Below are 14361 nucleotides of genomic sequence, written 5' to 3' on the forward strand. Positions count from 1 at the left end.
GAGCAGAAATAATGGGTTTTAATAACAAAGAAATGGAATCGGGCGAAATAATAGAGGCCTCGGTTGCGAGATATTTGTATTGAGCCAAGTGTTGGCTTGACCTCTAAAGTCCCTTTCAACTCTCCGATGGAACGAAATCTGGCTCTGAGCTACAGCTGGTAATATATTCAAGGCAGTGATCGTTTTAAGGGAGGGAAAATGATCTTTCTTTTTTTTCCCCTCCCTACCAAAAGAAAAGGAAATAAAACACACATATGCACACATACTCACCCACCAGCAGCAGCCCGCAGTCTTGAAAGTGTGTCATCTCTGGTGACGCATCGAACTCGGATGCTCATCGCAGGGGGAAATGCCAAATGATGATTTATGAAGAGACATCAGTGCTTGGAGCGAGATGCAACCAGCCAAGCGAAAGGGGAGGAAAAAAGGAGAGCTGGAAAGGTAAAGCGCCGTCGCTGTGCCACCTTCTGTGCCAGCTTGCCATCTCCATATTCTCTGCAGGAGGACAAAACTGATCTCGCCAAGCTTGAGTGGAACGGCTGGGCCGCTTCCAGCTTACAATATATTTCGTTAAAATATAGTGATCAAGGACACTAGAGGTATCTTTCTATAGACACTAGGGAGGGTACATCTTGATTTTTCAGGTTCCCAAATGGATGTCGAGAATAACGAAACAGTTTTGCACCCCATAGCATCAAGATACTTATATATATATATATATATATATATATATATATTCCCCCGTGTAATGACAGGGAACTAGGCAGCTTTCCTAGGAAACTAACACAATTTTAGGCTGCATCAATAGGAGTCAAGCTTGACGAAATCGGTTTTGTCTAGTGTCTGGATCAAGGTGAGAAGGCCTAGCCATCTCTGTTTGCTCTCCAGGGGATTTAGCAGAGAAATGGTCAAGGGATCTAGGAGTCCCTGGGCTCGCTCCCACTACGATTTAAAGCGAAATGCTGGTCAGTTTATATGACCGTCATTCCCATCTGAAACTGGTTCCAATCCTAATTTGATCAATTTCTGTCACGATAAAGCGAGGCAAAATAAAAAAACTCGGGTTTTCCAGACACAACTAGTGGGCCACAGACCGAACATGAGGCAACAGTGCGATGTGGCAGCTATAAAAGGCCAATGCCTTTCTAGGCTGCATCAATAGTAACACAGTGGCTAAATTAATGGGAGTAATAGTACCATTCTCTTCTGCTTTATTCAGGCCTCACCTGGGATATTGTGTCCGGTTTTTGGCACCACAATTCAAGAAGCTGGAGCGTGGACCCTGAGCAAAACAAATGCTTAAACCTGGACTTTGCTACAAACAAACCCTTGCCTCAATCTACATTTAAATTATTAGCTTCATTTATAGTTTTCCCATTTGCGCTTCCATCCCTCCTGGTTATTCCTCAACCTAAATTGCACACTTTTGGTGCCACTGATTTGCTTCAGATCCTCCTTTCCTTTCCGCATCTCCAACGCAACCACAACATGGTCAGGGACAGTCTTCTCTGCAGCCTGCAAACTAACACGCTCTTTGCAGCATCTGAGGTGGTAGTAAATCTGTTGCGCTACCTCTTGCTTGCCTACTGGGATGACACAAGGACAGGGTTTATGGCTCAGAATAGAGGGTATTTTGCAATTCCTCCTGGACATAAGGTTGGAAAGTTGGACATGTCCAGGAAAAGGAGGGCCTCTGGACACCATGGATTGAGAGAACAAATAGAAAAGGATTGTGAGCATGATCAAGACTTTGCTAAAATAGGGTCTCCCAGAAAAAAAGATCCAGAGCATGTGGTGGGTGAGTGGAAAGGTGTAATACGTAGAGTGTTGGACTAGATTTGGAAGATCTGAGTTCTAGTCCTGACTGAGCTATGAAATTCATAGGGTAACCTTCTGGTGCGCATTGGACACTTCTGGTGCACACTGGACACTTGTGGGGGGCAAGAGTTACTCCAATGGCTACCATTGCACAACAGATGGACATACGTTGTGACATTCCAAAAGCCATCAGGTGAAGACGAACATCGTGAAACGACTTGATTCTATTTCTTACTTTAGAAGATGCAAGTCCTGCGTGGAATTCCAACTTTTCCTTCTAAAAGCTCAACTCATATTCTAAGTTATAGCAATGTTATGTATTTAGGAATGCAAAGGGTCAGGAGAGGTGACCCAAGGAACGCAAACACTGCAAATAAACCACAGCCAATGTCTCAGGATGCATCTATACTGTGGAAATGATGCCATTTGACACCACTTTAAGTGCTGTAGCTCCATCCTAGGGAATCCTGGGATTGGTAGTTTCACAAGATCTTTCGCCTTTTCGTTAAAGAGGTTGGTGCCTCTTTAACAAATCCCAGGATTCTGCAAGATGGAGCCATGGCGATTAAAGTAGTGTCAAGCAGTATTATTTCAACAGTGTAGATGCACCCTTAGAACTCTTACTTTGTCTAGAGATTTCCCTCACCAAACTACAAATCCCAGGAATCTCTTGGATGCCACCATGGCTGTTAAAGTGGAATCAAACCCATGTAAGTCTGTAGTACAGATACCCCTGAGACTATGGATTAAAAATAAAGGAACCACAAGTAGGTTTGGACTCTTTCCATGACATTGCTGTTGTATGCTTTCAAATCATTTCCGACTTATGGCGACCTGAAGGCATACCTATCATGGGGTTTTAACGGCAAGATTTGTTCAGAGGAGGTTCTCCATTGCTTTTCCCCGAGGCTGAGAGAGTGTGACCCAGTCATGGTCACCCAATGGGCTTCATGCCTGAGCCTGAAACGCTGCAAGGATGGGTCTATCTTTTGGAAAAAACGATCTCCGCACCGCCATTTCCTTTTTTAAAAATTAGATCCGTAAAGCAGGTCACAGCTTGAGGAAATAAAATTGAAAACCAGCGTATTAAAAAGAATACGCACACCCTGTAAATGCATACAAAAAAGCTGATTTGGAATAATGGAGCCTGGCCAAACGACAGCTGGGCTCTTGCATCATTCTCCCTGGAAGCGGAGATGCCCAGGGCTCGCTCTGTCTTGCCAAATCTCTCGCTGGTTTCCATTTGTTTCGAAACAGAAGGACAACTTCCTTGACACCATTCGCTCCGTAACTGCCAACAAGACGACCATTTATTTGAGAACCCGATGGGGATAAATATTTAACAGGCACCGGCGCTGCGTTCGGTCCCCGAGACGCAAAAGCCTGGATGTTAATTTACTTCTCAGGAAACGTCGTACCAGGCATCCTCTCTAATAAATCTGAATGTGTGCTTTCTTTGCCACAGTTGTACCTGGGGACTCCAACGGTGTTCCTTTCAGGAAGGGATACGGTAGCCAATTTCACTCTTTTCGGCTAGGAAACCACGACGGCGTTCGACGGTGGCCACAAAACCACGTTTATGCCATTTTGGGAAAATGACATTACAAGAAACATACACAAAACACACATACACATGGCTTCTTTTGTTGTCTGTGCCTTTAATAGTTTTCAACTAATGGGTTTTCTTGGCATGAATTGTTCAGAGGAGGTTTGCCATGGTCTTCCCCTGAGGCTGAGAGAGTGTGACTTGCCCAATTTTCCTTTTCCTCTTCGGAAGTTTTGGACACGTTATTCTTTTTTTAAAAAAGCAAAATCTCCCTCTCCTTCTTGGGACTTTCAGTTGCCGACTATTTGAAATATCCAAAATCTCCTTGGGGTTTTCGGTTGCAGACTATTCAAAACATGCCAAATCTCCTCGGGAATTCAAGACACTACAAATTTCCTTGCGATTTTCAGTTGCAGGCTATTTGAAACATGCAAAATCTCCTCTTTGGGATTTTTGTTTGCAGACTATTCAAAACATGCAAAATCTCCTCTTTGGGATATTTGGTTGCAGACTCTTCAAAACATGCCAAATCTCTGAGATTTTCAGTTGCAGACTCTTCGAAACATACCAAATCTTCTTGGGATTTTCGGTTGAAGACTATTCTAAAAATGCAAAATCGCCTCTTTAGGATTTTCGGTTGCAGTCAGACTATTTGAAACATGCAAAATTTCCCTGTTGTCCTTAGACTTGTTTCCGTTTGCAGACCTTCCCGAAAAACATCTCCCTTTTTCGGTGGGTTAAAATAAATTTCAGCTGCCGATGCTTTTCATATACTGTATATATGTGTACATTTTCCACTCCTCCTGGGCCCCAAATCTTTTCCATTGCCTTTCTTTTTGAAGCAGTGATTTTAATCTGACTTCAAAACATCTCTCTCTCCCCGTTTAAATCTATTTTTACCCCAAAAGGGCACTGTTCTTTTTGTTCTGGATTTATTTTTTCCCCAACGCTTTGAGCGCTCGGAAGGCGGCGGGCTTCAGTCGCGACCCCTGCGTCGCTTTTTTGTTTCTCGCGTTCATAAAAGAATACATTGCCTGTCATAGACTCTTAACCCCCCTGGGACAATAATATATCCTCTTTCTATTTTTTACCCCCTTCTTTTCTTTGGCTGCGAACAAAGATCTCCCCTCCTTCCTCCCTTCCTTTGGCTGATCCGCAACAGCCAACGCAGCCTCTAAGTGTCTTTCTAGGGGGAATAACCGTAAAAGACGGCTAATTGTTCTATTTTATGTCCTCAGCTGGAAAATGAAGTGAACAGAGAGGGGGAAAGAAAAGAGAGGAGAGGAAGAAAAGGGAGATACCAGTACCCCTGTTGACAGATCTCATCAAATATAAATGCCAAGCCGCTGTATAAATACCCCAACTTGGAACGCATTAATATTTGAAGAGAGCCGTAATTATAATTTCCACGCCAGGAATGTTAATCGTTCGGCTAACGGGGGAAAAAAATTCAGATGCCAGCTTCAACTTCTTCTTTTCTCTGTTTCGGCTTCCCGTAAACGCGCAAGGTTAACCCATCTTCCATCGCCGGATCCCCCGAGCCGCCGATTCCTTCTGTTCTTCCAAAACCCTCCTGGCTGGGCCTGTTTTTTGAACACAAAGGTTAATTAGTTTGGGGGGTTGTGGGTTTCCCGTCTTTTTCGCGTTAATTAGAAACCAAACGCCTCGCTTTGGGGACGGTGGGATCCGATACCAAAGGTTGAACATCAATGCGCAAGTTCGATCTGTCGGGATTGATCCCGCTTGCAAATCGGACACGAACAGGTGGTGCCTTTGGGTACGGTGGGGCGTCCACACTACACAATTATTGTAGCACCTTGATGCCACTTTAACAACCATGGCGCCATCTAATGGGATCCTGGGATTCATAGTTTCATGGAGGAGTTAAAATTCTTTGCTAGAGCTTTCCAGAGGGATTAAGTAAGTTGTTGTGTGCCGTCTAGGCCTTTCCTGACTTATGGCAACCCTACCATGGGGTGTTCTTGGCAAGATTTGTTCAGAGGAGGTTTGTCCTTGTCTTTCCTGGAGGCTGAGAGAGTGTGACTTGCTCAAGGTAACCCAGTGGGTTTCAAGGCTGAGCTGGGAATCGAACCCTGGTCTCCAAGACTCAAAGCAGTATGCCACACTGTAAGTTGCCAAATGGCAAACACCAGACTTTTGTAGGATATAGGGATGGCATTTACAATGCTATAACTGTGGAGCGTATGCATACACCTTTAGTCAAAGGTCGCCAAACTATACATCCCTGAATTCTGCAGGGTGTGAAAGAGACATGCCTTGATGTTGCACTTTGGATGCATTATTTCAGTCATCTATACTACTCTGGAGACTAGGGTTTGAATCCCTGCTTGACCATAGCAACCCACTGGGTGACCATGCGCAAGTCATACTCTCTCAGCCTCAGAGGAAGACGAAAGCAAATTCCCTCTCTGAGCAAATCTTTCCAAGAAAATTCCACGAAAGGTTTGTCTGAGAGTCGTCACAAATTGGAAATGATTTGCAGGCACACAACAACAACAAGAGTACAAGTGGGCGGCTTCTGTCCACAAAGCGTTCAGGTGTACAGGTCTAAGTACCTCTGAAGATGTCTAGATGTTCTCTCCCTCACCATGCCATCAAGGAAAATGGGAAGTGATGGTGAGATATTGAAGGATGTGTACAGTTCTGCTCATCGTTGTTACCATGTGCCTTCAAGTCTTTTCCGACTTATGGAAACCCTAAGGCAAACCTACCTTGGGGTTTTCTTGGCACGATTTGGTCAGAGGAGGGTTGCCATTGCCTTCCCCTGTGGCTGAGAGTGTGTGACTTGCCCTAGATCGCCCAAGATCATGGCTGAGCGGGGATTCAAACCCTGGTCTCCAGAGTTGTAATCCATGACCATGTAGACCACGGTTCAAATCCCAGTTCAGTCAATGAAAACCCACTTGGGCATGTCACACTCTCTCAACCTCAGGGGATGGCAATGGCAAACCCCCTCTGAAGAAACATGCCAAGAAAAACCCATGATAGGGTCACCATATGTCAGAAACGACTTGAAGGCACACGATAACAAAAGGCGACTCTATCGTGGGGTTTTTTTGAACTAAGAGTGTGCCTCAGACTACTCTTCCTAGCAATGCCCTTCTCTCTGTTTAGGAATAAGGACTGGCACCTTCGTCAGATGCCTGGATGAAAACCTTGAATGGATTCACTGCCCCACTGACATGGAAGCCACCAATCGTCCCCGGGGAAAGTTAGTCCAGTTTTTAAGCACATTATGAGAAAGATTGGAAGTGGAGGAATAGGGAGCAGAGTGAGAATTCTGCACCGCGTCGGAGAAAAACTCATTTTAAAATGCCGAAGAGAACCATGGAATTCCGTCTCTGTTAATAGGAGTTTAATCTTAATTGCATCCTGTTTTGAAGAATGCCGTATTGTTCTCCCCGCCCATGGCTCCTGCTGTTTTAATTTCGTTATTACAATCGAGTACAAAACACTAATAAAGAATATTAAAAATCATTTCCCGTAAGGGAAGCCCTTGAGAGGTGGGGATGTTGTCAGTGCTCACAATTGAACCGATTCTTGACACAGAAAAACAACAATGCATTTCAGATTGCAAAAGCATCTGGAGGGTTTTGCAAAATAAAAATACAGTCGGTCCTCTGCATCCATGGATTATACATCCATGGATCCAACCATCCAAGGCTTGAAATATATATATGTGCAAATCAGCAAGTGATCTTGGAAGGTTATACTCTCTCAGCTTCAGAAGAAACCAATCCAAAAAATAAAGTTTGCCAAGAAAACACTAGGATAGGATTTCTATAAGTCAGAGTGGGCTTGAAGGCATATAACAACAGAGACTACATGAGGATAGTGGTTTGATTGTTGTCCAGGAGACCTGGGTTCGAATCCCTGTTCGGCTATGGAAACCTACTGGGGGTCTTTGGGCATGTCATTCTCTCTCAACCTCAGAGGAAGTCCTTATCCAAATAAATCTTGCAATGAAAAACAGCATGGTGCAGCATTCAAAGATATAGCCATGTTAGTCTGTAGAATCGCTATGTAGAGAGATCTTGCAGCACCTCTAAGACTCAATGAAAGAAAGACATTGCAGCATGAGCTTTCATAGACTTCAGTCTATTGGGGTTTGAGTCCTCTCTCAGCCCTGGAAATGCACCTTGGAGGGTCACACTCTCTCAGCCTCAGAACAAAGCAATGGCAAATCCCTTCTGAACAAACCTTGCGAAGAAAACCCTAAGAGAGAATCACCATGGGTTGACTTAATGGTTGAAACGTCTCTCCTAAGGTTTTATTATAAAACTAAAGTATACCTTTATATTTAATCCCATTCCTTTCCCCTTTGGTTTCACCCAACCCTGGAATGTGGCCCCCAAAAACTTCATTGGAAAGGGATTTGGCCCTTAGGAAGGCACTAATATTCTCTGTGAGACCCTATACCAATTCACCCTGGATCACGAAGGACCCCTAATACCATCCTGACACAGTAATAGTGGTGGAAAAATAATACTTTCCCACTTTTGGATTTAACTGCGGTCTTCTTGATCCTGACAGTAGGGAGGCAAAGCACTTTTCATCATCATGAAGGGGCTGGCGGAGATCTTTAACTCCTGCGGATGGAACGACGTGTTAACTTATCAAATTGAATATTCTCTCCCCCTTGGATTTTTCCCCCTCTTCTCTCATTTTTATTAAAAAGAAAGAAATTCCTAAATCAAACAGCATTCATGATTGGGAACAGTGAGCGAAATACTAATGAACCCAAAAAATGGAATTGCTGCAAGCAGTGCCATCCGGCTTTGAATTGCAAACACACACCTGAAGGTATTCTTAATGGTCTTCGGATACCGCCGCCTTTCTTGCCTCCCATTTCCCCCCTATTTTTGTCCTCTTCCCACCCCCAAAAAAAGAAAACCCCGCATCCCAGAAAGGATTGCCCCACCATCCTGCCTTACCACTGAGCAACTGGAGAGATAAATTACCGCTCAAGGTAATGAAAGGAGATGAAGAAGCAAATGGGCCTGACACGTCCAATTTATTACCCCGCCGGTAGCTGGTTTTAACAGGGAATAATGCAATTCCGCCAGACGCTGCAATAAAAAAAACAGAGAGAGAGAGAAAGACGGGGGAAAGGACTGTTGCAACATACAGGTTTATTACAGCCATGTATAAGTTGCCGGAAGCAATGGCCCAGAGGGGAATAAAGGATGGAGGCAAAGGGAGAGATCCATTTGGGCAAAGCACTTACATGACACTCATAGATTTGAAAGAAGCATACATGCAGGTAGCAAACAAGCAGCAAGGTTTCAAGGGGAGAAAGAAAGGGAGATTGAAGGAAGGCCGCCAGCAAATAGGATGGAGAAAGGAAAGAGGTTTGCTCCAAGGCTTTGAAGACCCCCTGGCGTTCTTCAAGGACAGCTTAATTTCTCCCAAATACAGACAGCTTAATTTCTAAAGACTCCCAACGTAATTGCCATCAAATTAGCAGAGGTCTCCATTTTAGGGGGAAGTTTTGATCCACCTCCATCCGTCGGTCTCATCGATTTGCGCCTCCCGGCCTTTCCGAAGGCAAAATCCCCCTGGGAGGCTGGACCAAATTTAAACCACAATTGATTTCGATGTAGCGGCTACTCATTTGTTTATTATCAATTTCTTCTTCTCTTTGCCTTGAAATCTATTGGGAATTTGTCATTGTTGCAATGACAACCTGCCTTTCAGAATAGGAATATTAGAAGCTGTCATACATAGAATTGGACTGTTCCTCCATTTAACTTGGTGTTATCCATACTGAGTGGCAGCTGCTTTCCGGGGTTCAATGTTCATATTTTTCCAGCCCATTCCAGCGACTGAATCTGGGAGTTTCTGCCTACAATGCAATGGTTGGAGTACTAGATTGTATACCCTACAACTGTCCCAATTTTGTAGGGAGAATCCTTATTATTCCTCTGCCTTCCCACTTTTTCAGCTGCTTTTTAAATGTCCCGGTTTCTCTTTCCTCCTCCCGCTTTAGCTCTTTGTCCTCATCTTACTTCAATTAGCCCAAGTTGCCAAACTGGTGTGAGTTTAAAGGATAAGCCAATTTAAGAATTTTGGGGGGGGGCAAGATTATAAGACAGCAGTCTTTGGAAAGATTGCAAGCCATTTATGTGAGCCAGCATTTGATTATTGGAGTATGGACTCTGGAGACCGAGGTACGAATCCTGGCTCAGCCATGTAAACATCCTGGGCAACCTTGGGCAAGTCACACTCTCTCAGCCTCAGAGGAAAGCCTTAGGGTCTCCATACGTTGAAAATGACTTGAAGGCACACAACAAGAAGAAGAAGACATTTATGGATTTTTATTTAGCAATAGGAAATCCAACAACGCAATAATTTGTGGCCAAGGCTACTAGTTATTTTCATAGTTGAACTAGTAATGGCAGAACGTATTTCATTTTTTGCATTTTCCCCTTCATTACAATCTGGATTGGGGGAATCAGAGCCCTTTTGTGTCTTAATCAGTTAGTATTAAGTGCGTTGCTGTTGTTGTTTTGTGTCTTCAAATAATTTCCGACGTATGGCTACCCTATGATGAACCTATTATAGGGTTTTCTGGGCAAGGTTTGTTCAGAAGGCTGTTGTCTTCCTCCAAGGCTGAGATAGTGTGACTCAACCAAAGTCTCCCAATGGATTTCACATACTTTGTTGCTGTGTGCCTTCAAATAGTTTCTGACTTATGGCAACCCTATGGAGATCCTATTATGAGGCTTTCTAGGGCTGAGAGAGTGCGACTCTCCCAAAATCATCCAATGCATTTCTATGGCCAAACAAGGAATTGATCCCTGAACTCCAGAGTGATAGTCCAATGCCCAGACCACTACAGCACCTTGGTTTTAGTGTTTTAGTATTATGTTTTCATTTTATTTATACATGTACATGTATTTTTCATCATTTGTATCTTTCTTTTTGTGTCTTTCTCTTTATGTACTCTTTTCCTGAACGTTACGGTTTGGGTTGTGAAGACGATCATTTGTGTTAAAACCACAAGGAAGACCCAGAAGAGGAGACTGCTTCTGTTCAAGTATATTGCTTATGTATTTTAAGGTTTGTTTTGTTATTTTGTGTTTTTAACAATAAACATTTTTTAAAAACTAAGCACACATATACACACACATATATATTTTAAAGGAAAGAAGCAGAGGCAGAAGAAACTGGGCTCAAAAGCAGGCATGCAGGAAAACTCCCATTTTGACCGCAGGTTGAACCAAGTAACCTAATAAGCCCACATTGTCTCCCATTCCTTATCGCATAAATCTTCTGCTGGAGACAGAAGCTCTGGCTCTCTCCCAATGGAAGCAAGGAAAGCAGCTCTCTTGTGCAAAATGAAAACTGCTCCTTGCCCAATAAAAGCCAGATCAGAAATACACAGCCATCAAAAATGGCATTGTTTTGTTAGTATGCCAGCACCCCATTCCTTTGATAGATGTTCCCAAACATCAGGGGGATATGATACCCTCCGTCTATCTCAATTTGACAGGGACAGTCCCTGTTAATCCTTTGCCTTCTCACTTTTGCAGCTGCTTTTCAAATGTCCTGCTTTCTCTCTCTGCCTCCCGCTTTCCCATTTTGTCTTCAGCTTACGTACATTACTGCAAACTGAGTTAAAAGTGCAAAATTGGCTCCTTCCAACTATTTTGATTTAGCAGAGGCAATCCCCATTGATCCTCTGCCTTCCCACTTTTCCAGCTGCTTTTAAAATGCCCCGGTTTCTCTTTCCTCCTCCCATTTTCTCCCCTTTGTCCTCAGCTTACTTCCATTGCTGCAAACTGAGTTCAAAATGAAAAAAAAATAGTTTGCACGCAATGAACTCAGCAATGCCATGGGATGCTGGGATTTGTAGATTTGTGAGGTATTTACCCTTGGTGCTCTGGTACCCCGACAAGCTACCAAACCAAGGATTCCCTAGCATTCAGCCATGACAGTTAAAGGGGTGTCAAACTGCATCAGTTCTGTAGTGCAGATGCACCCTAAAACATCTGCAAGACTGAAGTTTAAGAAAGGCAGATCTAAAAGCAAGCTAAGGACTTTCCAAGGTGACAGACCACAACTCCCAGCAGTCCTGCCCAATGTTCAGGGGACGATAGGAGCTATAGTCCTAAACATCTGCAAGACCAAAGGTTAAGAAACACAGGTCTTAAAGAAGCCTATGAAACTTCCCAAGGCAACAGATCACAAGTCCCAGCAGTTCCACCCAATGCTCAGAGGATGATGGGAACTATAGTCCTAAACATCTGGATGTGGAAAGCTGCTATAACAAGAAAAAGGAAAGGAAACCAATCCAAGCTTTCTGGATGTTTTCCTCGTAGGAGAACATTTTAAAATCTCCATGCAAACCCAGGATTCAGAAGCAATTACCCCACAGCAGCCTAGCATGCGACAGAGAGATCTCAGGGGCCGAAAGAAACCCAGATAAAGTTTGACAAGACCCAGTGGGAGAAGGTGATAGAAATCAAGGAAGACAAGGGATGATGGATGGAGCAACCGAGGAGTCAACCAGGCAGAGATGACTGCTTGCTGAGAGGAGCCAAGATCAAATCAGTCCCCAGAACTGGGAATGTGATACAAGGAAGGCAGGAGCAGCCTGATGAAAAGGAGATAACTAGCTTTGTATGGCAGAAGATCATTGGGAACCAGGCCTTTGCTTTGCGAGCGACGGATGCCTCCATCTTATCTCGATGCAGAATTAAATCACCTTCTGAGTCGAAACGTTTCCCTATCTTCGTGGTACAGATGCGAAAATCTGACAGGTTCGCATTCTTGCACAGCATAGGCCGAAATTCAGGGGCTTCCAAATTTTGGTCCTCCAGATATTTTGGAGACCGCCGTAAGTCCCTGTACTGGGAGGAAGGTGGAAAATAATAATAATAATAATAATAATAATAATAATAATAATAATAAATTTTGGACTTCAGCTTAGTCAACTGTCAGGAATATTGGGAGCTGAAGTCGAAAACATCTAGAAGATCAAAGTTAGGGAATCGCTATCCTGCATCATGGTCAAAACTGAGCGTCTTTATGAATCAGTGGCTATGCTGTAACATCTGGAAGAATGTCGGACTGAGAATTAATAATCAATTATCATCAATAATTAAGAAACACTAGCTCAAGCCGATCCTGTTAGTGTTTAATCCTGGCTAACGGTGTGAGCCAAGATCTGGGTTTTCCTCCCTTGTTAACCTATTGATTGATGCTCTAACCTGGGAGACTGAACCCGATCGCATGAGAACTGGGGTGACAAGGAAAAAGAATCCCAGAGATCATCAAGAAGGGAATATAGGGAAAAAGCAATAAACATGCTTTCACACACACAAGAGCTAACGAAATCAAAGGTGGAATAGATGGGTAAATATGAGATTTGCAAGGGTAATACTTTACCAACTGTAGATCTTGGTCCCAATCGATGAGGATCCGGAACAAAAAAAGTTCAATAGAGGTGATAATGGCTAAAGAGGAGGCTAGCAGGTCAAATAGACCAAGTATCTGCCTGCTTGCCAATTGAATCCCAAGTCAGTGGGGAAATGAACCTTTTCCAGGTTTTGGCTTGCTTTCAAGGAGCTTTCCAAAGTGCTGAAGCTACTTGGGAACAGGGATCGGGAATTTGAAAGGCTGGGGGAAAATGTGGAGTGGATTTCCTTCCCCGCCGACATGGAAGCAACTAGCCACAACCGACAGAGCAATGGTTTTTTGCAAAGCTGCACGCTCCAGCCAGCCAGCAAAGCAGCCTAAGGGCCATCCGTCTTTCTGCTGGAGTTTTCTCCTTCTCCCTCTTGTGATCAGCGTAAGAGCCTGGCGTCCGTTAAATGTGATTTCTTTTCATGCTCCTTCCTAATGAAGATGGGGGAGACTTCCCTCCTGTGCATACTAAGCAGGGCTGGGATTGCACTTCCAAGAATCACTCCTCGGAGGTTCATTTGCAATAAAAATAGATGCAATGGAGAATCCTGGAGTTGGAGATGGTGGTCTCAGAGGTTATGTAGTCCAACTCCTTATTCAAAGTGGGGAAACTGGGGCTAGAATACCTCCGGCTGAACCCTCCAAAAGCACCAATTCATCCTTTAAATAGGTTTCGGGGTGTGTGTGCGTGCACAGCATGAATATTTTTGGCAATCCCATTGCAGCTCCTACTCAGAGCATTTTGCAATCCCTGTCGTATTTCAAAGAGGCTGCCATTGCAACAGTGGTATGCGGGGGTCAGTCTGTAAGACATTCAGAGGTACCATCCAATATGAATCATTTTGCAATCCCCATTGTATTTCATAGAGGCCACTTTTGCAACAGTGGTATGTGCAGGCCAGTCTATGTGACCTTCAGGGTTGATTTCCTATTCAGTTCATTTTACAATCCCCGTTCTTTTTCAAAGAGGCTACCACTGCCATCTATGTAACTTTCAGAGAACCCTCCCTAAGTCAGATCATAGTTTCATGGTCCCTATTCCAATTCAAAGCATGGTGGGTACGTGGGTCAGCCTATGTGCCCTTCCGAGGTCCCTTCCTATCCAGATCACTTTGCAATCCCAACCCTATTGCAGAGTCCTCTGCTGCAACACTGCTGTGTCTGGGTCAGTCTATATGACCTTCAGAAGTGACTTTCCATTCAGGTCATTTTGCAGTACTCATTCTACTTCAACGAAGCCACTACCGCAAAAGATGTATTTGGGTCAATCTATGTAACCTTCAGAGGTTACATAGACAGAAAATAATTTTACAATCCTAATCCAAAGATATCACTAGGGCAGCATTTTTTGGACACCATCTTTTTCCCTTCAGGGAAATAACATTTAAGAAGAGAAGAGAAACTGGGGGAAATCTGCAGCCCACACACTTCATTAACCGACTGATGAGGAGGCGGCAAGGAAATGGTGGATGATGGATTCCGGAGTCACCCGGTGACCTCCAACAAAACCAGGCCGGGCTGCAGCCTTGTGGCCTGATCAGCTTTTCCAATTGCACACAGGCACA

The 14361-nt window shown here is 43.9% G+C and overlaps 1 protein-coding gene across 3 annotated transcripts in view; it reads right to left on the reverse strand.

Moving 5' to 3' along the window:
* SHD (Src homology 2 domain containing transforming protein D) overlaps window positions 1-12801 on the reverse strand; it is a 41383-nt gene extending 28582 nt beyond the window's left edge. Inside the window, exon 1 of one of the 3 annotated variants that reach the window (XM_089535682.1) lies at window positions 12779-12801. The gene's annotated coding sequence lies outside the window, so the exon portion shown is untranslated. Of the gene's footprint in view, window positions 1-270; window positions 384-12778 lie in introns of those variants that run through there. The other 2 variants (XM_089535681.1, XM_089535679.1) reach the window with 2 other exon arrangements.
* Window positions 12802-14361: the final 1560 nt, after the last annotated feature.

Source organism: Sceloporus occidentalis, unplaced genomic scaffold (assembly GCF_023333645.1).
Source record: "Sceloporus occidentalis isolate IW3139 unplaced genomic scaffold, rSceOcc1.0.p SCAF_8, whole genome shotgun sequence".
Lineage (NCBI taxonomy): Eukaryota > Metazoa > Chordata > Lepidosauria > Squamata > Phrynosomatidae > Sceloporus > Sceloporus occidentalis.